Here is a 24824-nt window from a genome sequence, read left to right on the forward strand (position 1 = left end):
CATTAAGAATGCTTTACCCTGATTTTTGGATGTGCTGAAGTCCTTTGTGGAGACATAGTTCTAATGAGATTTGATCACAGTTCTGTAATCTACTTTCAAAAGGCCAGAAGAATAAGGATCCATTTCTCCTAATGGTTTGACACTTTTGTAAAGTATGTTTTGGAAACATGACAGGGAAATAAATATATTCTTGTATGTGAATTTCCAGCTTCAAGGAAGGAGGATTATGATAACACAGGCCAAGACTTTGATTTCCCTTTTGTGATAATGAATATTTACTATAATATATTACAGGCTATCAAAGTAATCAGTCTTTCGTACCCTGTTCTACAGTAAGGCACATTAATAGTTAATTTAATGGAGTTTTGCATGCAGTTAAAGATGGTTCTGTCGATGCTCTCAGTCACCAGCAGCTGCAGAACGTATTTCAGAGCTCTGTACGTGTTCCACTTATGCTCATGGCTGGTTTTACCCTGCTTTCATTATTGATCAGTGATTGATCATCATCAATGATCTGTGTTTATTCAGATGGGGTTTCTGGTACTAATCTGTGCTTGCCCTCCTCAAGCCTCTGTTCTCCTCATTTTTTGCTGGATTCTTTGGAAACCTCTTCTGCATCTTCTGAATTCCTTCAGTAGCTTTTGAGATCTGGCTTACCAAGAACATAAAGCCTTTTTAAAACAGCCTAGCCATGCATACATCCTTATCCTAGGGTCGTTAAATAGTTCTCTACACAAAGTAATAGGCCATTAAAACATACATTTATGTGTATAGCCATAAATGTGTGCTAACTGTGTGTTTTTAATATCTGTTAGTTACAGCAGGATCATCAATGTGCCACCAGAACTGCCTGACAGCAGCAGCACAGCAAAATATTGGTTACTACTGGGAGCAGAGCACAGAGCAGGTCAAGTGTCTTGATCCAGGTTTAGCCTTAGATCTTGACTTAGATCCAGGTTTATGCCAGACTTGTAACAAGAGGGAGCAAACAATAGTTTCCCAGAAGCATCATGATGGAAAAATCAAGAAGTCCAGGTTGTTTTCTCTTTGTCTTTTTACAGTTTTGTGAAGTGTTACAGAGCTTTGTACACACAGGTGGCTTTGGGCTGGTTCCTAACTGCTGACAAAAATGCAATTATTGTCTCTTCTATGAATAAGGAACTAAAATTTCTTCAACTATCATGTTTTTAGATTTAAAAATTGCCTTGAAAGAAATGAGATGAACAAAAGTAATCTAAGTGTTTATGTAGTATGTGTTATTAACAGATCTTGTGTGCTATGTCACTTCCAGGCATTCATGTAATAACTGTATGAAAATAAAAATAAACAGTGCTAATAAACTTTGCTATCAGGAATGCAGTCACTCTGATACTTTTAGGCCAGAGTCCTGAAGGCTATAATAATTATACTTAAATGTTCCTGGAGTATTTATGTGTGTTCCTTTTAAAAGGAACAGATTTTTGCCCTTAAGGCCCACTCAAATCTCAATGATTTTAATTAGTGACACACATAGCTTAATTCAACTTACTCTACATGCACTTTTAGGAATGTTTAAGCCAGTTAACAGCTCTCGAGGAGCTGAAGGTGTATGGGAAGTGCTATAGATTTAATGAACAATTCTCTCACTCTAAGAGGGGTCTCTGGGCAGAGCTTATTAAAGCGCAGCCACAGCTCTGCAGAAAGCACAGGCTGGCCCAGCTTGGGCTGCAGGGCACTGAGCAGCTCTAATTGACTTGGGCAGCCCTGGCAGGCTGCAGCTCTTTAGTCAAGTTTGCTGGCTGAACCAAGTTTCTCTCAGGGGTTGATCTGTGCAGCAGAGTTCTCATGGCCTTCTGCTGCATTCCACTTGGTTTTACAAGTCCTGTGTGAGATCCAGGACCATTGGGTTCTCAAAGAAGCTGTAATTCCACAGTATTGAAGTGTGTGATACCAAGGTACTTGTTTGGGTCCCTTCTTCCTGTTTTATCTTATTCAACATTCAGCTTTAAAAAGGAGCATGGGTGATAAATGAGACCCTGGATGAGAAAGGACAGCTGTGATTTCAAAAACATGACAGGATGAGTAGGTCTGAGTGGTCTTCCACCATTCTGTAGCTTGAACTTCTCCTTCCCTCCATTCCTTCTTCTTGTGGCCTCATCAGCTCAAGATTTGACATCTTAGAATCTTTGATTTAATTTGTTACCTTTCAAAGACATCATAATTTCCTTAAATTTATATAAATTTGTTTCATATATTAAACTGTAAGGGAATCTAGGAACAACGATCTGTCTGTGTCTCCAAGATGGTTTTGTTTACTGGGATATCATAGCACGAAAATATTTTTGGTTATTAAAATTATATTTTCATCAACAAGGCAATTGAAATAAACCTGAGGGCGGTGTTTTTACTGGGTTCTCTGCATTCACTATTTACATTTCTATTGGAATCTTTCCACTGCAGTCAGGTGTTTTGTTACAGAGATGATTATAGGGGTTGCACCTCACATAATTATCCTCTGGTGTGTGAGACATTCTGAGAGAAGAACAAAGGCTCTTCTTTAATCCGGGTAGGTCACAAATCAGGTTTGTATTTGCAAGTCATATATTTTAAGTTGGATTAGGTATCAGAGAGGGGGAATGGGTATAAAAAAGAAAGGAGAAGGGCTTTGAAGTGTTTGGTCCTGGTTGTTCTTAAACAGAGACGTGTCTTGCTGTCACGGGGCTGATTAAAGCAGAGCTCAGCGCGTGTCGCTGCCGCCTCCATGGGCCGTCAGACAGACCCTGCCAAACAGGCTCTCCATTCCCAGTGCCACTAACACCCTCCAAAGCTCAGCTTCACTGGGCTGGAGCTCACCAAGCCAGGATTTCTGGGTGTCACAGATCATGTTTTTAGGCAGGGGTGATATGCTGAGACCCCAGATACTCTCTGTGTGCCCAGAGCTGGGGCTCAGCAAAGCAGCGCCTCCAATTTCACTTTTAGGACACTTTGAGATTCAAGAGAGGTTGGAATGAATCAAATTGTTGGAGTTTTGATCTTAGGAGTGTTTAATCAGGAGAAGAAAAGGCTCAGGGAGACCTGATTGCTCTGTACAGCTCCCTGGCAGGAGGGTGTGGTGGGTCAGGCTCTCTTCCCAGGCAACGAGGGATGGGACAGGGGAGACAGCCTCAGGTTGTGCCAGGGGAGGGTCAGGCTGGAAAACAGGAAATGTTTCCTCACTGGAAGAGTGGTCAAACCTTGGAACAGGCTGCTCAGGAAGTGGTGGAGTCACCATCCTTGGATGGGTTAAAAGGAGGAGGAGATGTGGCACTCCATGACCTGGTCTGATGGACGTGGGGGTGTTTGGTTGAAGGTTGGATTGATCATTTTGGGACCTTAATGGCCCCATGAATCTGTGGTTCTACTTTGGCTTCAGGTCAGAACTAAAACAGGGATCACGGATTTAGGCTTTAACCCATTCAACTACATTAAATTAGGTTGAAGTCTCTGCACTGATACCTGAGGAGGTTTGATGGTTTTTTTAGTGGCATAAGGGTTCTAGTTTTGACCTACATACCACATTTACACCAATTCTATCTCATTTTCTCTATAATTCTTATTGAATAATCTCAGGGAGATATAGGAGCAGGACATTTTAAAGAGTTTATGTACAATTATTGCTTTTCCAATTAAAATGAAATACATGTGTACAGTTATTAATATGATAAAGTAAAATCCAAAAAATACCCTGTTAATCACTAGAATATGACTCAAAAGACATTTTCTGCATAAGAATAACTGAATGAGATCTATGAAGGTCAGAAATTAATCTTGCTCCTTTAAGAAAGAAGCATTTTAGTATTGGTAAAGAGGTAAATAATCCAAGAGAGTAATTTATTCCTGATATGCATCAATATGAGTAACGAGAAATCAGGATTATTTGCAGCTATCTGTTCTTTATTGTGCTGTGCATGTGCTTATTACTTAAACGGGCCTGTGGATTAGATACTTAGAGGAGGAAATGCAAAATACACAGCACCACAAAGGTGAAAAAAGAATTTTGTGCTGATAGGTGCTGCCTTTGAAGACTTTATGAATTAATGGCATCAAATCTAATCCCTGAAATGGCTTGAACGATGCATTTGTGAGTGTAGGATATACCACATTTACAAGGAAAATGGTTCCATGGAAAATTGCATCTCATTTTTTAGTAATACAAATATTTTGGCAATCTTGGCAAGTCTTATTAAAGATAATGGTTCATTTGGGAGATTTATTTGTGGTGGATTCTCTGCCTGGTAATTGTTCCATGCATCCTGTATGAGTTCCAATGCCATGATTCTCAACCTGGGGACTTTCTTTTGGCATACTCACTTTAAAACATTCAGAATCTTTGAATTTAAGATACGTTCCTCTTAATGTTATACTTTATACCGTACTACACACAAAAATTCAAATAATTTTTATTTTAATAAATATAATTTTATTGAAGTATAAATTATCTGTTCATGAGGTTAATGATAGGCCAGAGGAACTACTAGTATTTTGGTACAAATAATTGGGGAGAAATAAAAAGATTCTAGAAGGAATCTTAAGAGCCACTTTCACATTTCATAGACACACGTGAAATAATTTAAAGGTAGTTTTAGTCTTAAAATTAAACTCTATTAAAACAAAAGGTATGATATGGTTCAATAAAGCCCAGAAGATTAAGTGAAAGATTTTGTTCTATGCTCAACAAAATGCTTTGGTGTGGCTGCATCAATTGTAAAGGTCTTTTTTCCTGGCTCAGTTACCATGTTTCCATAAATGGATATAATTTAACTATTCCCTTCATAATTCAGACTTTACAGCTTAAATGCTATCTAAAAAAACTGCATGACAGAATTGCATGTTCACATTTCACACAGTGCATGCTTCCAGCAGAACGTGTCATCACTTGCATAAAGATAGCTCTATCCACTCCCATAAATAATTGTGAGACTCACCATCTTTATCTCTGTTATCCACTAAAGCCAAGGCAGATATTTGATGCTATAATAATGGTCTAAAAATGACAGAAATTGAATTTTAGTCCGTTGTTAGGGTGGGACATAATAGCAGAGTTCACCTACGTGGATTCTCATTTGCTCAACAGAATCATGTTTGTGTGGAATTGAGGCTACAGCTGCTGTTGCACACAGATATCATTGTCTGTGACTGTGTCACACTTTGGGTGAGGCTTCCTGCTTTGTGCTTCTTCATGGGGTCTGGAACAGTATTCACATATGCAATGTAAATATTTGTAACTGAAATGTAATGGGATTCTTTCCTCCTGGCCTAGCTTCTCCTTCACCACTGTAAAAGGTGAATAGTCTTTCTATTAATCTTTTAATATCTCTTTGCCAGCTGCCTGGACAAATTCTAATTCTCTTTTGATGGCTAGCACACACTTGGTGGATGCAGGAGAATTTACTGCAGAGTATTGCAAACTTAAAGCACTTCTGTCAAACTGGCATTGTCTTTCAACAATCTCACATAATTATAATTACACAACTTTGAAATATACTGAACTTATCTGTCTTAAAACAAGTAAAAGTCACTTCCCAAGCATGAGTGAGAAGCAGAGGCAGCGTGCCAGTGTTTGTGTTTCCTGACAAAATTTACAATATTTACCAAAGACGGCCCTCTCATTTGAACACAGAAGGAAAATAAACCAGGAAATAAACCTAGAACTACTGTGACAGCTGCTAGAAAAAAAATTTGAAGACTCACCTGGCATTCCTTTTCAAAATGTCATTTCCAGGCAGCAATGCCAATTAAAATACTTTTCTTTACAGATCTCATGCCATTTTTATCACTTGACTGAGAAGAAGCTGGATCCACAGATAAGGTCAGATCTCTGGTCAGCAGCATTTTGATGTAGGGCCCCCTTCTGTGTGTGCAGCCAGAAATTTCTGTCCTGGTTGAGTGCAAAGCCGAGCTGTGTTTTCCTCGGGGCACTGCCCATTGGAGTAATCCTGATTGTACCAAATAAACACAGGAATGCACTGTCCATGATGCCTCATTAGTAGAGTGTCACACAGCTGAAGGATTAAATAGAAAGTCAATATTTAGCATAAACAAATAAGAAAACTTTATTTAATATTTTTTCTCAGTTAGCCAGATAACTCTGGAGGGAAGGATATGATCACAAGAAGATTTTTCTTTCATCTCCAGAGTTTAACTTTCCATCTGAGCAAGGGGAGCCTTTTACAGACTGGTTGCTTTCAACAGTTATCAAAAGGATTGTTTGTTTAAGGAGAAGACTTATGTTTGTGTTCAAGGGCAATAAGGAAAAAGGAATTAAATATATATTGGGGGAGAAATAAGAGTCTCTGCAGTGGTTTTCCTGAAAGGAAGATTTGCAAGTGCACACAAAAGGGATAGTAAAGAAAGGAGAGATATTGACAAGAAAGGAAATGAAAATGAATTAAAAGTGTCAATATTTCCCTTGAGTAATTAAATAAGAGCATTCTCATGCCTGACCCATTTTGGGGGGAGGGAGATTGTAGTTCACTGCAGTGCTATAAACTACAGAAAGCCAAGTTAGCCTCCAGTTCCATGGATTCAGTGACAGACTGGGCTTGGGGCATGTGCTGACCTGTTCCAGCCTGCCTCCTGCAAGCTGTCAGCCAGAGCCTCAATAAGAGCCAGACAAAAATAAATAGCAAGTTTTTATAATGTTTCTCTTTTAATCTGGGTCAGGCTCAGGATCCAGTTACCACTGCTGCTCCATTGACATCTAATGGTGAAAATGGAGTCAGAATGAAGAGGCAGAAAGTCAATAATGCCTTTAAAACCCAAATGGTTTGGCTTTCTATTTTAGATATGTAAAAAAGGCATCTTTTAGCAGGTAAAGCTTTAGTTCAGATGGAATGTGGCACTGAGTGTGTGGGGCACATCTTGCCCACAGTTTGCACCTCAGGTCTCAGTGGATTCCAGTTTATTTTGTTTACCCCTGGGTCGAAGAGGGATGCTGGGACTAGGAGTGTTCACAGATCAGTTTACTGATGTGCTCGTGTAATCCTTGCAGACTGTAAGAAAACAATTTAAAAGCAAGGTTGTTTGTGTTACACTGATGTAGATGAGGTTTATCTTTGTAATCCTACAACTCGATTATTTGCATGCCAGCAAATGTCTTTTTTCTTGTTTCTGTAAATTATGAAAAGTGTTAACATCAGTCACTTCTGCTCCTGGAAAATCTTCTCAGATTTGCAATTCTGTTGTGTAAATTAATAGCTCAGTTCACTAGAGAAAATTATTGCAAATGTATTTTGGCATCATATAGAAGTAGACAACTTGTAAGGTAATATATTTTCTTCTAGCAAATACGTGTCAAATTAGCTGAACAGGTTTTAACAAGCATGTCCTCATTCCTTCAGCAACTGAGAATATACTTGCTAGATTCTCAAAGCAAATTAGGCACTCAGCTCCCTTTAAGAACAGAAATAGGTAATAAAAGTGATTCTGCTCTTCAAGGCTTGAATGAATTTGAAAATTCCATTGAGTTCTTAAAAAAAATCAACCAAACAAAACATTTTAATTGCTTCTGTATGTGCTTACTACCTATGTCTTGCAAGTTTTTCAAAATCAAACATTCATTTTTTCTCCTGTGGTCTTTAAAGATCAGAACTTTTGCCGCAAAAGACACTTTCTTGTATAAAGAACTGTTAATTACATTGCTGTGGCGACACCTTAACCTGCTGTGCTGAGGTTGGCATCATTTAAGGTTATGGAAATTTACAGTTCAGCTGCACTGGGTTGATTTTCAAGTATGTGTTTAACTCTACATTTGTGAAATGTCATTTTCCTTCCCTGCTCCTCATGGCAGAGGTAAATTACTCGCTCAGAGATGAGCACTTCAACAACAGGAGAAGCTCTGCAGCAGCATCAGGAAGTGTGAGAGTTGTTCTGATACCGACCCTGAGCAGGGCAGGAGGGGAAAAGGGAGCACTGTGCTTTTACAAGGTTGCTGTGTGCTCTTCCATCAGCTAATCACGAGGCCAGCAGCACTCCAGGGTGGGATTCTAGCAGGATTTGCAGAATGATGTCCAACAGCAAGAAAGATTCAGGAAATCCTTAGAAAAACCAAGGTAACACCAGTTCCTTGAGAACCTGAGGAGATGCATTCACAGTGAAAGAGGCACAACTGACTGCTCTGTGCTAAGAATTAGACTGGAACAGAAGAAGCTTTCTGATCTGTTTGCTGAAAACTTACTGAGTCAAAGATTAAAAGGCATGCAAAAATATTTTCATGATATTTTGGAAGTATAAACTAAACTCAGGAAAGAAAAATGCAGTTGTGGCTTCACTGGAGTTTGAGTGGCCCCTTTGCTCAATTCATGCACAGCCCTGTGAGCTGAGCTGTCCCAGCTCACATTGATCCCAGAGATGTCAATGCCACCCAAACCTCAGCTGGAGATTCCAGAATGTCACACAAATCTCAACTGGTGATTCCAGAGATATCAATGCCACCCTAATCTCAATTGGGTGACAAAAACACTTTTAAAAAATATTCAAGACATACTCATCCAGTCATCCTTGCACATTTTGGACCTTCTCCATTATATAGAGTAGTACTAGATGTTCTGTTGAAAACATGGGTAAGAAAAGGACACCAGAGTACAGTATTGTCAGTTTATGCCACATAAAGGTTAAAGTAGTAATATTTCTTCTTTTTATTTCATATTTCTTGAGAAACATCAACTCACAGGATTGCACACTTCAAAATAATTGGCCAGTGTGAGCTGACAGATCTGATCAGAGCAGAAGGGTCGTTACCAGATGCAATGAGCCTGATCTTCTGTCTGAAAACAAAGATTGCAGAGGACTTGCAAGGACAAAGGAAAAGAAGTAACTTCCTCATCTCCGTGGATATTTTCTGACGGAAGAGGTTAAAAAAAAAAGGTAAGACACTGACAATGGTTGTGTATTAATTTATTATTCTTGGTCAGGATCACACTAACTTCTATTTTTGCTATGTAATTGTGCTACTCCCACAGCTGAATTAGCTGACAATTAAATAGGAATATTTTCCTTCTCTCATCCATGACAATATTACAAAACAGTGAGTTGTCATTCCTGGGAAAGTCATACCTGAACTGCATTTTATTTATCCTTTCAAATTGACAGTGATTAATAATCATCCCACAAGGGGAAAACTTAATCCAAACAATCTATTTCATGTTTACTCAGGAGAGCATCGTGTGTTACTGTAAAACACTGAGGTCATGATGAATTCTAATAGTCTGGTTTTCTCTTATCCCCAAGACTTGCCACTGCATTTAAGCAAAAAAAAAAAAAAAAAAGTTTGACAGGTTTGAAATTATTCATTCTGAAAGAACCACAGGTTGATATTCATTTGTTTTATTGGTGCCACCTAAATGTCCTGCAAATGGATTCAGTGCAGATTCCAGGAGCTGAGCTCAAGTGGGCCCATATTTACATCTGTAAAACTTTTCCTCAAGTTTCATCCACCTTCTCTGAAGGGTTTCACTGCTCCAAGGAGCATTTCCCCAGCCTGTGTTTGTACTGATCAGACAGAAACCTTGGCTGGAGCAAAACTGAATACAGAGACAAATTACAAATTAACTGTTGGGTTCAAACCCTTTGGAAAATCTGACTTGGAATAAACGACAGCACTAAACAGTTCCTTTTTTTTTTTCACCAAAACAAAATTATCCTTCTATTAGAAACAAATCACTCTAATTGGCCAGCCAGACTGGAGAGTGAGCTGATCATTTTTTTCCTAATAAAATACTTACAAATCTATAATGATTTCTAATGTTTCTTCTGTTCTCAATGTATGCTTATAAAGTGTACAAATCATCAATTTAAATATATTTTATTCAGTATAGGAGTAATTTGTTTTATAGCTTATTTAGAAATAATGTTTTAGGAAAAAAAATTACCCTAAAAGTAATCTTTGTAAATCATCACCCTTGAAATAAGGTATATCCACAATTTAGATCTGGATAACAAAATTAAGACCTGATTGTTCTAATATAAGTTATCAAAAGCAAAGTAATCTAATCTAATTTCATGAGCGTGGACAATAATTCCTGTCCTCCAATAACATGGGTTTTTTAAATAGAAAAATTAATGTTTCATTGGATTTATGTACACAGAAGATGAAATAAATGTGGTTTAAAATATGTGCAGTTACCCTGAATGAACAATTTAGGAGCAATCAATCTGTCACCCACTTTAATCTTTAAAACAAGCATGCAATCTAATAGTGTTTTGTAAAATTACATTTGTCTATTAAACTACTACATCAGAATATCTATCAGATAAACAGGATAAAAATGTACTGCTTCTGAATAACTAAATTAGAATAATTTGTAAATAAATCAGGCAATTTTTATTACACTGTAGTGTAAAGTATTTTTAGATACTTTAGGAAAGATGATAGAGGCAAAAGATTAGATATAAAAATAACATAGAGAGTAAATGTTGATATTGCAAATTGGAAGGTACCTGTGACTTTTTTACCAGTACTTTTAAATGGCCCTGGAAGAGGGAAGCAGAATAAATATGAAATACAGAATTTATATATATATTAATATCTTGTTCATAGTCCATTTTTAAATGTGCATATCTTCCAGCTTCTACAATTCTGCCTCAAAAGTCATTTGGAAATTACAATTAAATGACAATACTCCTCATGTTCTCTGGCTGGCAATTTATGTAAATTCTGATTTTAGCAACATCTTCCTGAGTGGATTAAAAAATAAAAATCATGAGGGGATACTCAGTTGATGATTCTTTTATTGCATCATGTACCCCAAAACCAGAATTATTTTAATCGGATTGCACTAAAATTAAAGAAAGAGAAAATGTTTAAAACTGCAAATCCTTTGGATGTTTATGACCCAGCGGGTTCTGAGACCAGTACCCACCCATAAACCAGCTGATTTCTTGATTTTTACCACTGGTTTTGTAGCTGCAAGAGCTGGAGAAAACGAGGCAGGACAAATTTTAAGTATGTGCATAATTATTGTGCACTTAAACATGTGCTTAAGTACATTCCTGGAGCTGGGCCCAGTGACCTCAGCTCTCCCCATGAAAGTCAAAGGAACACCAGCCATTTATGCCTAATACTGCAGGATGTAACTTTTAACAACTCACTATTAGAAAAATTAAATTTTAAACTTGTCTTGCTAATTCCAGCTATTACTGGGGCCATATTTATGCCCCAACTTAAAGTGCAGTTTATCACTCTGATGCTTTAACCTTTGGACATCCTCTCCCTAAGGTTTTTTTAAACATCAAAAAATCCTCCAGCTAATTATAACAGTGTTGATTTCATAAATGAAGAATTTGTCCCTTAATTTTTTCTCATTATGTAAAAATCAAAACTATCTAGCAAAATGTGGCAGGGTGGATCTAAGGATTTTTTTTTTTTTAACTAAATGGATTGACTTATAAAAACAAAAGATGTAATGGCTGTGAATTCCTGGAAATGTGAAGCATGTTGACTGTACTCTTATTACTCTGATGGAAAATGCTAGGAGTCAAAGTTTTCATTTATATGGCTGGTTAATAGCTTTGGCAATTTTTATTGTGCAACAATTATGTTTTTAATTGCTAGATGCATCCTGAGCAGTGCTAGGCAATAAAAAATAGGAAGATGTGCTTTTATCAAGCATGACTCACTTAATAACCTTGAATTTAATATTAATTTCTCCAGCCCTTATATTTATTTCTTATGGTAACTCTCACTAGATACTAATAACTTACTAGATATTAATGAGTTACTAGATAATAATGAGTTAGGCTTTTATGCACTTTTTTTCATGATTCTTTGAAGGCTGAAGCAGAAGTTTGCAGGGCTGTTGATATTTATAAATTCTGTTTTAAAATATTCAACCTGCAGAACTCTCTTCATTAGAAAAATCCCAGTGATGTTTGCAGTGGTTTTTGGTGAGAGCAACTCCAGCTGTATTCCTTGGTCAGATTATGCACGAGACATACCATGGAAATGCCAGATTTCTGCAGAAAATATTTGCATAATGTGCTAGACATGAAGTGGCATCACATCAAACTGCACTTTGAAAGCTCAGGAAATGCATAAATTTGTGTCCATAGCACAGGTATTTAATTCCCCTTTGATCTCACTGGGGCATTCCTCTACCTTCAGTATTTTCCTCTGGAAATCTCAGTTTAAAAATCTCTTTTCTTCTGCCTGGCACCTTTTCTGAAGGTGTTGTGGTGCTCCACATGAGGACAGCTGGGAGTAGAAAGAAGCTTTCTGTTCTTGCTTTGCACTATTTTCTGCTAGAGCATAAAGAGTCCTTGGCTCCCCACCTTGAAACTCCCGAGAAGGGAATTTTGATCACCTCAAGAGGTTTCTTCTCACTGCTCTTGGACTCACACGAGTAATTCAAAGGACAGAAAGCATTCACAAGAGGTTAGGAACTGACGCCTTTAATCAGCAGCTTTGGAAATGCTGAGTGTGATTTTAATTGCTCCAGCTGATCAGTGGCACTGAGTGACAGAAAACGTCTGTCTGTCTGTCCAGCAGGCGGGGAGGAGGCCAGCCCTCACCTGCACAGCAGAGCTGAATCCTCACCCTCTGGGTGCTCTCAGGTGCTGCAGAAGCATTTCCCTCTGATCTCCAGGAGCAAGTGGAGGAAATGTGAGGCTCGGGCTGCTGGAGCAAATGAGATGTCAAATCTTTTGACACCAACACCTCTGGACAGCTGGAGGAAATCCTCAGCACGGGGGTGACACCTGAGAGCTGATCTGTGCCTGCAGGGGGGCACAGAGACCCCCTGCTCCAGGTGTCAGCCCCTGGCTCCCAGCAAGCCCTGCTGCTTGCAGGAGTCACTCCTCATCAGGCAAGTCCATTAATCACATTTCAGGAGGCCAATTTCCTACAGCCACTCTCCATTTCTTCCAGGGATTCGAGACGGATTTAATTTTTCCCCTGAATGAATTAACCTGGAGGAGCAGCCTACTTAATTAAAACAGATATTGTTTCACTTTCTTTAAATATGCAAATGTCTTTATTGGACTAGGTGTCATGTGCTGTACTTTCCTGCTTAATTAATCTCAACCTCATCCTGATTTGCCTCAATGGGAATAAAACTTCCCCATTTATTTTTGGTGACTTACCTCAATGCATTCCCCCAACAGGTTTGTTATCAGCAGTAATCTCTTTTCCCATGTGGAACACATCATTTTGTGTGTCACTAAATGCACTTTGTGTAAGCACCTAAGGCAGTAACATAAAAATGTATATTTTTAGGTCATGAGAGGGGTTTAGGTTGAAATTTGGAGTTACAGTGAATTTGGGGAAATCCCTCACATACACCTCAGGGTTGAGAGCAACACTGACCTCAGAACTGTCTGTAGGTCTGCACCTAAACAGGGATGGAGGTTTTCATCTTTGACATTAATTTAGTCCCTACCTAAGGAAGAATGGGAACTAAGTTCTAATTTCCTAGTTTTTGGGAATGGGAACTAAGTTCTAATTTCCTAGTTTTTGGAAATATCTTTGATGTACATAAATAGTGAAACTGTAGAATAGCATTCCCAAAGGAAGAAAGGTAAATCCTAAAGATAACTATGTGTCTTGCTTTGTTTAAACTTTCTGTTGCAGGGGTAATATTTCACTATGCAGATTTAAGTATTTGTAAAGCTTCTACAAAATAAATTTAATTACATACCTAACAATGAATCAAAACTTTAGATTGAAATAAATTGCTTCAATATCTTCCTGTAGCTACATGAAATTTATATCAATAACCAGAACTAGTTTACTTTGACCTTATTTTTCAATTTAATTTCGTTGCAATTCCAATTAAACAGATCTAAACCCCCATAGTTTCATGTTCTGCTTTATTGGCATCCAATCTGTGCAAATACTTTCATCCACTCAATATTGTGAATTTGTCAGAGATCAGTCACATGGCAGACAGTAATTTGTTAGGTCTAAAATTAATTGGACAAACAAATCAATGAGTTCCTAATAGTGGTTATTGGGCTTTTTTATTTGACTTCCTTAGTTGTCTCTCCCTTAGAATTACTCTGCATATTAAATTACTAATTAATACAGAAGTACTTTAGCTTAGTGTGTTCTTCAGGTGAACTTCTCAGCCAGTTTCCTGAAAGGAAATTTCTATGTCTGTTTTTTTAGGAGCAGGGTTATGTCTTCTTCATGGTATTTTCACAGTATCTACCTATTTTTTCAGCACAGCAGGCAGTACAAACCTACAGTTCAATGAAGTGTTCAATTATTTTGTGCCCATGGAATTTTCTAATAGATTAAAAGTACCGGAATCTGATTCCATTGCCTGTCCTCAACATTTTGGAAAATCCTGAAGAGAACACAGAGGCCAGTTCAAGACCATCAATTTGATTGGATTGTAAATTAATTTGTTTAGATTTTAAGTTGTCTCTCAGTGACCTGTCACGTGTCCAGAGCCACCTGAGGGCTGTCCTGTCCCAGTGACCAGAAATGTCCCTCTGAGCCCCCCCGATCTCAGAATTCCAGGTGATCTCCCTTCCATTGCCTCTTCCCCAGCCCTCCTAGGAGCACCTGCAGCTGGACAGGTCCTGCAGATTGGAGCAGTTTGTACTCTCAGCCTTTTCTGGCACAAACCCTGCTTTTCTCCACTGCTGAGTGTCCATCCCCTGGGGAAATTCTGCACTTGTTTGAAAGAGAAAATGTTCACCTCCTCCTTTATGAGTAGCAGCACGTAAATCAGGTCCTTGCTGCTCTTGAAATGGTAAAGTTATTCTGCATAAACTGACTGTAAATTCCCTCAATGCAGATTAATAGGGTCATTTCATTTTACAAAGCACAAGTCCTTTGAACTGTGGAAAATTCTGAAGCCTTGTCTCAGGAGGAGACTTCAGCTTACCAGGATAAATTATTTCTAGTTCCACAAACTTTCTGAGAGCCGCAAAAAAAGTGGTTTAATTTTTGTTGCTGTTAATTTAAATCTGTGTGAAAATCTTCCATAAATATTCCATTGTCTTGCTACAGTAGCTGTGGGGTGAATCCTGTCCCTCAGGAAGCTCCTGAGAAGGGCACAGCTGTAGCACCCCTCCAGCTCCTGGAGCAGGAAAACAGGACATCCTGCCAATGTCACTGTTGTGCTTCTGTGGATTGTGAAAGTTTGTTGGGATCTAGTTTTCAGTGTAACTATTCTCATGTTGCTTGTTGTGTAAATTATCCACCCTGGAAGTGTTCTTTGATCAAGGACAGAAGGAATTTAATACCAGTGTGCTTCCCACAAAACCCTAAAATCCGCCCATACTCTTTTCTGACAACTTTTTGACCTCAGAGTGAAGCAAAAAGCAAAATAACTTCAAATAATTGATGTATATCTTTGTAGTGATGGTGGTAAAAAGTTCTATCTTGAGCAAATTCAAAAATAGAAATGACACTTTTATATCTGCAGAAAAGTGAAAGTTATTTATTGTATTTAGGGTCGCGTATGATGGAATGGGAGATACCAAACAGAGCAGAAGATTGCTTCCACTTTTTGTGAGTAACAAATAAATAGTGGAAGTAAATGTTAGAAGAAATAGAAGTAAATAGCCACTGCTGAAAAGAGCAGAAACTTTGATAGCAGCCTGTGACCTCTGACAGTCCCTCAGCTGGGCAGCATCATCCTATTACAGGATTTGGGCTCAAACCATCCATTACAGCAGGACTGGAAACAGAAGCCAAGGAAGTTTCAGTCCCATTTATTTTAATCTCCATTGTAAAGGGATTTCTACTAATGGAACACAATTACATTAGCCCACGAGATTTTAGAAGAGAACTGATATATAATTCCATTCTATATCGTTTGTAGTTGTCTAACTAATTAGCAATTATAAATAATTCCCTTTGGATTAATTGCTTAGATAGCATTCAGAATATAAATCTTTCCACATAACATTTATATCATTCAGACTGAAAAACCTACTTTGATTTTATCCTTGGCTGACTTTGACCCCAGGTCACTGAACCAAAGCAGTATAAATCATCTATTCCTATCCAACTTTTACTCCAGACTTATGTTATTTATACAAAGCATTCAGTATTCTTTGATTTAGACTTGATCTTAATCCTAATTACCTAGGAGTAAATTTTGCAAAAATAAAAATTATTGCTTAGAAATAGATAAATGAAATTCTTTTCTGCCACTGAAATATCAGAGATCTCTTAAATGTTTTATGAAAATACACTAAACTTAGATTTATAAAGACCTTATATAAAGATCTAGGCATAAGACTCTTGAATACTCTGTGTGGTTCTCTCTTAACTCTCTGTTTGGATTGTTTAAATTGCATTTCATTACATCCAAGTCCTAATTTTCATAACATAAAATCCTTCAGGGGGATATCACATCATCTATGCAGCCAACCAGGAGCTTCAAGAGATCATGTAGGTGATACCTTATCACTATTTGGGAATAAAAGAACTAAATTATAATCCATCTGCTCTTTAGCAAAGAGCCTCCAACTGTAGAAAGATGCTTCCACAACCTTTCTTTATACAAAGGCCAAAAAAATTCAGAAGGCAGTTTAGCAAAGGACTTGAATAGAATCTGAAAGGTGCTGTTCTTTAACTTTGAAGCTCTTTTTTAACTTTAACTGGCTCCACAGATATGCTAAAGCCTGGCCTGCCTTGGCATGGGAGCTGCTGGGAGCACTGGACTGGTGCTTGGAGAAGGCACAGCCCCTGAAAGGGATCAAGGTCAGGAGAGGAGGGGACCAGAGACACCCCTGGGGTGACAGTGGTGTGCCCATCCTCACCCTCACTTGCTTCCCCCCTCTGAAGCTCCACTGGTGTGGAAGAACCACTGCAATTGGAGGAAAGAGTAAAAAAGCAACCCTGTTGCAATAACAATATGCATAAAATCAGCAGTAAAGGAGCAGCAAGAGGCCACAGAGACAAGTGATTTCCAAGGTGCTGTAGCAATCCTTACTTCTAACCTGGTTTTCTAAGCTGCCCCTGGACCCCTGTGATTGCATGAAGCAGATCACAAACAAATAATTGCTGTGGTTTTGGAGTGCTCGTGTCCCAGTTCCATCAGAAATCCTGGTGGAGCTCCTCAGACTCAGCAGCCAGCAGCTGGAGGAAGGGAGCAGAGAGCAGATGTCCTCAAGGGCTGCCACACTTCAGTCTGCCCTCTGGTCTCTCCCTGTCTGGGTGTTTGCGAGCTCCAAGGAAAAAAGAACAAATATTTCTGAAACAAACACAACTGCTGTGGTGTATTTCACATGTAAAATGAGGGGTTTGTGGCTCAATAATAAAATCCCGTGGAAGTGGTGGAGGAAAATATGCATCATAACTGCTACAGAGATTAACAATGTCTGCAAATTGCCTCAAAGAAACCCAGTGTTTGTTTTCCAAACAGTTGCATTGAGGAAAATACATTACCCAATTAAGATGAAAGGGATAACAATCTCAGTGAATTGTTATTGTAGAAAATAAAGAATATTGCAGTAATGGAACTTAATTTTATCATTATATGTATTTAAATTGCCTTTTATATACAACCATATATTTATTTGAAATAGATTTAAATGCAAACATAAACATGTTGTAACAGTTTCCAAAGCTTTAAAATCAGAAAGAAAATAACAGTAATGAAATATTCAATTCCTTTTATTGTTAGGAAAATCTGAAAATGATCTATCATTTCTAGGTTACCATTCCTGTTGCCTCTAATTCAGTCCTTTATAGCCCGAATGCATTATTGGCATAAGATGAGATCTTAGGGGGTAAGAAAAATGTCGTACCTGAAATGGGGAGGGGAAGGAGAGTGCATTTGTAATGTGTAGAAACAATTTTTTTCATTTGTAGAAAATCCAAGTGTATTTCTGTGGCACCACTAGGATGGAAACAAATGGCATCTCAAAAGAATGGTGAATACTGTCCTCCATGTCTTTAATGATTGTTAGGTCTTGCTGTGTTTTGCACAATGCCTGGTTTAATTCTGTTTTCTTGTGATTGTTTCTTGTTTCGCAGTTGGTCGCTGTCTCCTGGCCACTGAGACCCCCAGTAAATATCAAAAGTGCTAAAGAGTGTCAGTACAGAAGTCTGGCTACACCCAGTGTGAATCCAAAGCACCTCAATGTGGGCATGGGTTTCCTTTAAATGCTGTTGGAAACAGTCTGGCACATGGAGAGCAGGATCCAGGGCTGATGTCAAGTGTTGGTCTGGAAATGAAGCTGCCAAAAACCACAGGACCAAGGTAAGGAGCTAAAGCTGACTCCAGGCACATGGTGAGTGAGCAATGAAGGGTCTGAGCCCAGCTGTCAGAAACTGCTTTCCTAAAATAATCGCTGTTCAAGTTGTCTAAGTTCTGAGATTTCGCCATAAACCAGTTTTCAATTTTCTTTTTTGCTCTTTTTCCACTTTCCTTTAAGTATTTTTTTTTAGTATGAATATCTTGGGTTTTTAAAAAGCACTCTTTGGCTGACTGAGGTTGAAGCAATGATTTATGAAGAAATCAGTGTGAGGCTGCAATTTATATAGAAATTGTTAAATCTAACTCACCTCCTGTGATTATATGCAACAGTAACACAGTACATGCATATTAAATACATATATATTTATTTATGCACATATAAATGAGACAGCTCCTGTTTTTCTGAAGAGCACGGGTGAACCAACATTAAACTTGTAAAATGCAATTATTCTGTGCTCAAGAAAATGACCAGCTACTCAATCTTTTTCATTTTTCATGTGTTGCCACTCTTGAGTGTTTTGGGACAAGGCACTCAAATTGTTTTTGCTGTTTACTGCATGAAAACTCTGCTGTGCTAAGAATGCAACAGCCTTTGTATATGATATATTGACAGGTTTTCTTTTCATTTTCAAATGTTATTTTTCATAAAACATTAAGTTTTTCTCTACCCAAAAGACCTACTTTCCCCCAAGGCATATTTTTCAATAAGTGCTGTCAGCTATCAATATTTCCAACCATTAGAGACATTTCTGGACAAGGTCTTTTGGAATGTGAGATATCAGTCAATTTTTTAATCTACTTATTTTCAAAGTCTGCCTTTTCTTAACAAAAGCTATGTTAACTCATTAAAGATATCTTATTTATTCAGGTGTCTGCTAATACATGGGGGCTTTATTACAAATTCTGCCAGTTGGGGGGATAAGGAAGCCAGGTTTATTTGCTGTAATTTTTCATATCTCTGCCACAGTTGTCTTTGTGGAAAATTGGTGTCTTATTTGCCCCTGGCATTGAAATATCTTTGTCTGTTATTGAGACAGTTTTGAGTTAAATTGCAGTGAATAATTCAACTGTTTTATGCTTGAATTCTTTTAGAACTCCTGCGTAAAATACTATCCAGAGTTGGAGATTACTCTTCAAAATTCTGCTGAATTTGCTCTGCAACCTCTTTTATCAGGACTTGAATTTAGATGGATCTTTATTGTGTTCTCTATTTCCATGCCAGAATTTTTCATGATCTTCACTTAGGGATGAATTCAGTTCTTTGAAGGATGCTCTAATTTATTCATTGTAGCTTTTTGATTTTTTTAACCACAATGGAATTAACATTTTTTAGTTATTTTGTGTGGAAGTGACTGTCTCATTTTATTGGAGGCACTGGGGTGGTTTGAATGTTCCTCTTCCAATTTCTTCACAATCAGCCTGAGTTTATTTTAGAATCCATGTGACTGCTGCTTACTCCAAAAAAAAAAATCTTAAAAAGCCTCAAGATAATTCAAATAAGTGATTTTAAATAACAAAAATATCCCAGCAGAGTATCTTTGTCAGCCTTGCAAAGCTTGTTTTGGGAGTGGAAGGGCTGAAAAATGTTCCTGTTTCTCCTGGGTTTTAGATCAGTATTTTGATTTTGTTTCTTTATTACAACCCTGGACCATGTTCATTCTCAGTTTGAACTTGCAGAAAGCTTTGGATTTGAATGCAGGTACTGGGGGTGTTTTTTGTTTATTCAGTGGGGCATCATGTGAGAGTTGTGGAGAGAGATTCAATAGAATTGGTGAAACAAAGACCTGATACTATATTTTTTTGCTTTATGTTCCTGTATATTTTTTTTTTTTTAGTAATATGGATAAAGTCACCATAATTCTTGAGTAACTCTGTGGTTTACCCAAATAAATAAGGGAGAGGAGCTGGTGAACTCAGGTTTCTTGAGATGGAACATCTAATCAAATCTCTACTACTTGATTAACTATCACTCTGAAACAAAAAATAGATTTTTTTTATCTGATATAATGCAACATGATGTCATTAGAAATCTCTCTGTAATTAACCACAAGATGATTATAATTAGGGAGAAGAACAGGATACAAGAAATAGGAGTTATATATGATACAAATGAGATATGCATCAAGCTTAGCTAAGACTAAAAACAGCTCAAAGAGAAAGTTTATTCACTATTTTCCTAGATCAATATCCTGCTTCATAGTCAGATAATGGCAGCTGTTTCATAGGAATATCCTCATCAAAATTCTGACAGCAGTAATTTAAAAAAAATGCTTGAATTATTATTTCTTGGTTGCTCATCATAAAAATGGCACATTTTGTCTGTGTGTGCTACGATGCCTGTATAAGCTGAATGTGAGATGTGGAGCAGCAGCATCTGAAGCAGAATCTTGTTTTACTCAGGAAAATCCTGTAAGTGCCTTTCAACAGCAATTTGGGAGAACTGATCAGAGTTACAGGGGGGAAATGCCCCAGGCTGAGACAAAAGCAGAGAGCACTGTCCTTGCTGCACAATTCCTTGGTCAAATCCTCAGGAGCAGATGATTCCTAATCCTCTGTGCCTGTGGGATTGGATGTCAAATTTGGAAAGGTTCTACATCAGCATCCTTCAGTGAGCACACTTCCATTGCTGTGGTGCTGTTTGCACTGCAGTGAGGGTCAGGTCTGGCAAGAATTTGTGCAAGAATGTATTGCTGTGATAGCAGACTCACCTCTTTGCATGATGAATGTTGCTAAAACAAAAATATCTCTTTAGTCCTTCTTCAGGAAATAAACTTTTTTTAGGAGTAGTTATTACTGTCCAAAAGGAAAACACCAGTGTGGTGAGGTGACTTGGTGGGAATGATACCAATATGAAGCTCTGTCTTTTGGTGATGAGCCACATTGTCATTTTATCTCCAAATCCAGCATTACGGCAGGTGCAGTGCTCAGTATTTGCTACTAAGCAGTAATTTAATATGTATATAACCTGCTATGTCACCTCTGGTGTATATTTTAAAGAAAATCAGAGAATTCTCATGACAAAACGTTTGCAGTTTTGTGTTTTCACTGGTTTCAGTCATGTTTCCTTATTTTCCAGTGAAGGATATTTTTCAAACCTATCAGCTATTGGAACTTTAATTTAAAAACATTAATTCAAGTTGTCTGTGATGTCTGCTGCTTCTGAATTCATTTAATAGAGCTTTTAGCTGTATCGCTGTATTGTTGGTTTCCTTTTTTAAAGTACTTAGAATGTATTATTGCATTAATGTTCTTCATGGAACATTGCAAAACACTCACTTAAATTATTTTGCTAATGCTAAGCAAGGGTTGTTGCATTATTAAACACCAGAGGCTTGGCAAATTACTACAAACGTGAGTTTAAAGCACGTTCTTCAGGTGCCTGAATGTTTATGTATCATGACAATAACACAGACATTTATAGTAATGCAACACTGCCAGCAGAGTGTATTATAAGTTCAGCTATTAGTGCAGTTCAAAGTCATATTTAGTTTCAGCTTTATTCTAATTTCTGATACACAATTTCATCCCCAAATGAGCTCGATCCAATACGTGACCTGCAGAAAGTTGTACCTGCTTTTGTACAGCAAAGCATTGCTCAAGATGACTCCACAAATTCAGTTCTTTTTGGCCTGGAGTTCAGAACCAGTAGAAACCTCCACAGCTTTTTTCTTTTGCATGAGGGATTCTGTCTTTCCTCTGATCCTTTGTGTCTTTATCTTTACACATAAGGAAAATCAACTCCATATTTTCCTCAGCTGTTGTTTCTAAAATCCTATTGCTCTTTCTTCTCTCCTCCAGTTTCTTTCCAGTAGCCAATATGTTCTCTAAGATCTGTTTCTCTGGATATGTGAGTAGTGTTGTGTTTGCCAGAGTAATTTGTCTCTTGTGTCCTAAATCCAGCATCATTCTAGGGTAGCACATCCCACCATATTTCCCCTTTATTCTGCTGTCACACCACTGACTCCCATTTCTTTGTGATGAATTCAGGAGTAAAATCTCCCAGTGCTGTTCTCCCACACAGATAATGACTCCCCATTTTATATTTTCATTACCCCTAAGAAACAATTAAACAACAGTATTTGGCAATGCTAAAAATGTCATGCAGGGAAATGTGGAACACAATAAAAGATAATGGTTTTAGCCACAGCAGCAAGAGGAAATGTCAATAAATAGTGTAGCCATGCTGTTTGCCACCTTTAATCAGGTATGGAGCCCTCTGCACAGCCCTTTAGACAGGTGTGTTTTTAAAAAAGGTGATTCATAGCATTTTACAGACTCAAAAATGTGATGCTGTGGAAGTTAATATATATGCTAATAAAATTTTTAATTAGATGAACACATACTACATACATTATTTTAAAGGGTATTTTTTTTTCTTCAAAACTGGTGTTGCATTTTTAAGTAGCAGTATTTAGACAAAATACTCTTGTCTAACATTCTCTTTATAGTCCTACATCATACAACCTCTGTTGTGTTCAAAAGATTGTGGTAATCACAGAATCTATTCTAAAGTTATAATTAGCTGCACAAAAACTCTTGGTTGCTATCTATTTAGGATATCTCTAGCCCCAAAAGTTTAATGGTTCAGTGTTAGCCAGAATAGAAGATCCTCTATAGAAATCTGTAATAATCTGTAAATGTGTAATAATTAGATGTTGAACAGTACTGCTCAAAGGAAAAGCTGATGTCAACCAGAGGTTGGATCTAACTGAAGGGAAAGAAAACCCAAATATAAATTATATAAAGTCAAAAAGTGATAAAACTTGGATTTGATAACACAAAAAAAAACTATCCTGCAGGAACTCTTGAACCCATCTTCATGATTTCAGAAACCATGCATGGCCAAGTTTTAAAAAAAATCACCATGACTTGAGAGGGAATCTAGCTGGAAAAGAGCCAAGCAGAAAATAAATTTGGAAATCAAGGGCACAGTTTTCCAGGTTTTCTTCATGCACAATACTCCAGGAATGGATCCCAGAGTACTGCAAAAATTCCAGAGGTTCAGCAGCCAGATGTGGATCTGCACCCATTCCTCTGCAGGTAAAACAGCTGCAACTACTGACTAATGAAAAATAATCAACAATATGGTTCCTGACAGTATTGGTCACTAAATTAGGTTTCCAAATTATCAGCCATTACAGTTTCATGTTACAATTGCAAATGATGTAATAATTAATAACAGACTGCAGCAAAGGGGTCACTGCCTTGTATAACCCATGCTGTGCTTTGTGGGAAGCTCAGTGATGGCAAATTCCTGTTAAAAGCTCATCAAGACAACAGCCTGTGACCACAAAGTGCTGTGGCTGCTCACTGAGTCTAGTGGTTTTGGTTTGTTAATTTGAGATTTTAATAATTTTGAGATTTTTTTGGTTAATGAGTGTGGTGGGTTTAGTGTTCGTTAATTATTAGTGTATTTACTTCTTGTTGTGAGGTGGGATTAGAAGGAAGGTAAAGTAGGCTTAAAACTTTAAAAGAGTATAAATAAAAAATTTATTAACAATAATTAAAAGAAAACGTAATAAGAATTAGAATAAAACTTTTAGAACACTTTTTTTTCTCCCTATAACCATTCCTTTCCACTGACAATGTAAAGAAACAAAACCTAAAATTTCAGTTAGTTTAGTCTTTCATTTTTAACATGTGTTTTTCACAGAAGACTCTACAGCTTTTTAGTGGTTAAAAGCTTTGTATTACTTCTGTAAATGTGTCTCATGTAAAACCAGGACACTGAGCCTGTGTGGAGCTGTGACAGAGGCAGAGAAGGGGTGGCAGAGGCATTTTTCCAGGTGCAGATGGCATTGTGTATGGAACAGGGACACAGCCAGGACAGCATCTGAGAGAGCTCACACGAGCAGGGCAGACCAAAGTCTGCATGGAAACTTGGAAAAAACACCACTGATCCAGAGAGATGAAAGTGAGATAAAAGTGAGGTACCAGAAATAAAGGACAAATTAAATGTCACGTAGAGAACAGAGGTAGTGTCACACAAATCCACCCACACAAGTAAAAACTTCCCTAGAAAATCTCTGCATTTGAGTATCTCCAAGCAGCCACAGGCTCTGTTAATGCCTTCTTTTACCACAGCATGCAGGGCAAACCAAAATAATTTGATAGAAAAATAAAAGTAAAGTATGGTTTACGTGAAATCTAATGAGTACCAAGCTTAGAGAAACTGAGAGCAAGAGAAAGAAAATAGGATTTTAACTGTAGGCACTTCCTCAGCTGATGGGCTGCAGGATCTCTCTGAGCAGCTCTCTTGGTTACAAATTAAGCTAATTTTAGAAAAGCATTGCCCCTGACCCCATTTCTTGGTATGTAATATTGAGGAGTTGGATGGTAAAAAAAGTAGTAGTATCAGCTTTTCTCAAATTGGTTTTTATCTGATTCCAGCATTTCTGCTGGTGCCTCTGATGTTTAACCCTTTGCAGAATAAAGTTCTATGACAGGACACCAAGAAGCATTGATTGTCTCATCAGTGTTCTTTTCTCTGGAAAGAGAACAATTGAATGGCTCTCAATTGTTGTGGAGCTGAGGTAACATTTTCATCCTCCCTCCTTGTTTTGGTGTTGCACTGGGTCTGTTTGGAGTCCACTGTGGTCTGTTCTCTACATTGATGCTGCATGTGCAGACAATGAAAGTACAGAGGGA

At 37.8% G+C, this 24824-nt stretch overlaps 1 long non-coding RNA gene across 10 annotated transcripts in view; it reads left to right on the forward strand.

The window, feature by feature from the left end:
- LOC135304245 (uncharacterized) overlaps nt 1-24824 on the forward strand; it is a 44086-nt gene that overhangs the window by 11470 nt on the left and 7792 nt on the right. For 5 of the 10 annotated variants that reach the window (XR_010365674.1, XR_010365673.1, XR_010365677.1 and 2 more), the window contains 6 exons: nt 5775-8883; nt 14175-14348; nt 15418-15475; nt 17954-18179; nt 22976-23216; nt 24567-24709. This is a non-coding gene — a long non-coding RNA (uncharacterized LOC135304245). The remainder of the gene's footprint in view (nt 1-5774; nt 8884-14174; nt 14349-15417; nt 15476-17953; nt 18180-22975; nt 23217-24566; nt 24710-24824) is intronic. The other 5 variants (XR_010365676.1, XR_010365680.1, XR_010365682.1 and 2 more) reach the window with 5 other exon arrangements.

This window comes from Passer domesticus, chromosome 7 (assembly GCF_036417665.1).
Source record: "Passer domesticus isolate bPasDom1 chromosome 7, bPasDom1.hap1, whole genome shotgun sequence".
NCBI lineage: Eukaryota > Metazoa > Chordata > Aves > Passeriformes > Passeridae > Passer > Passer domesticus.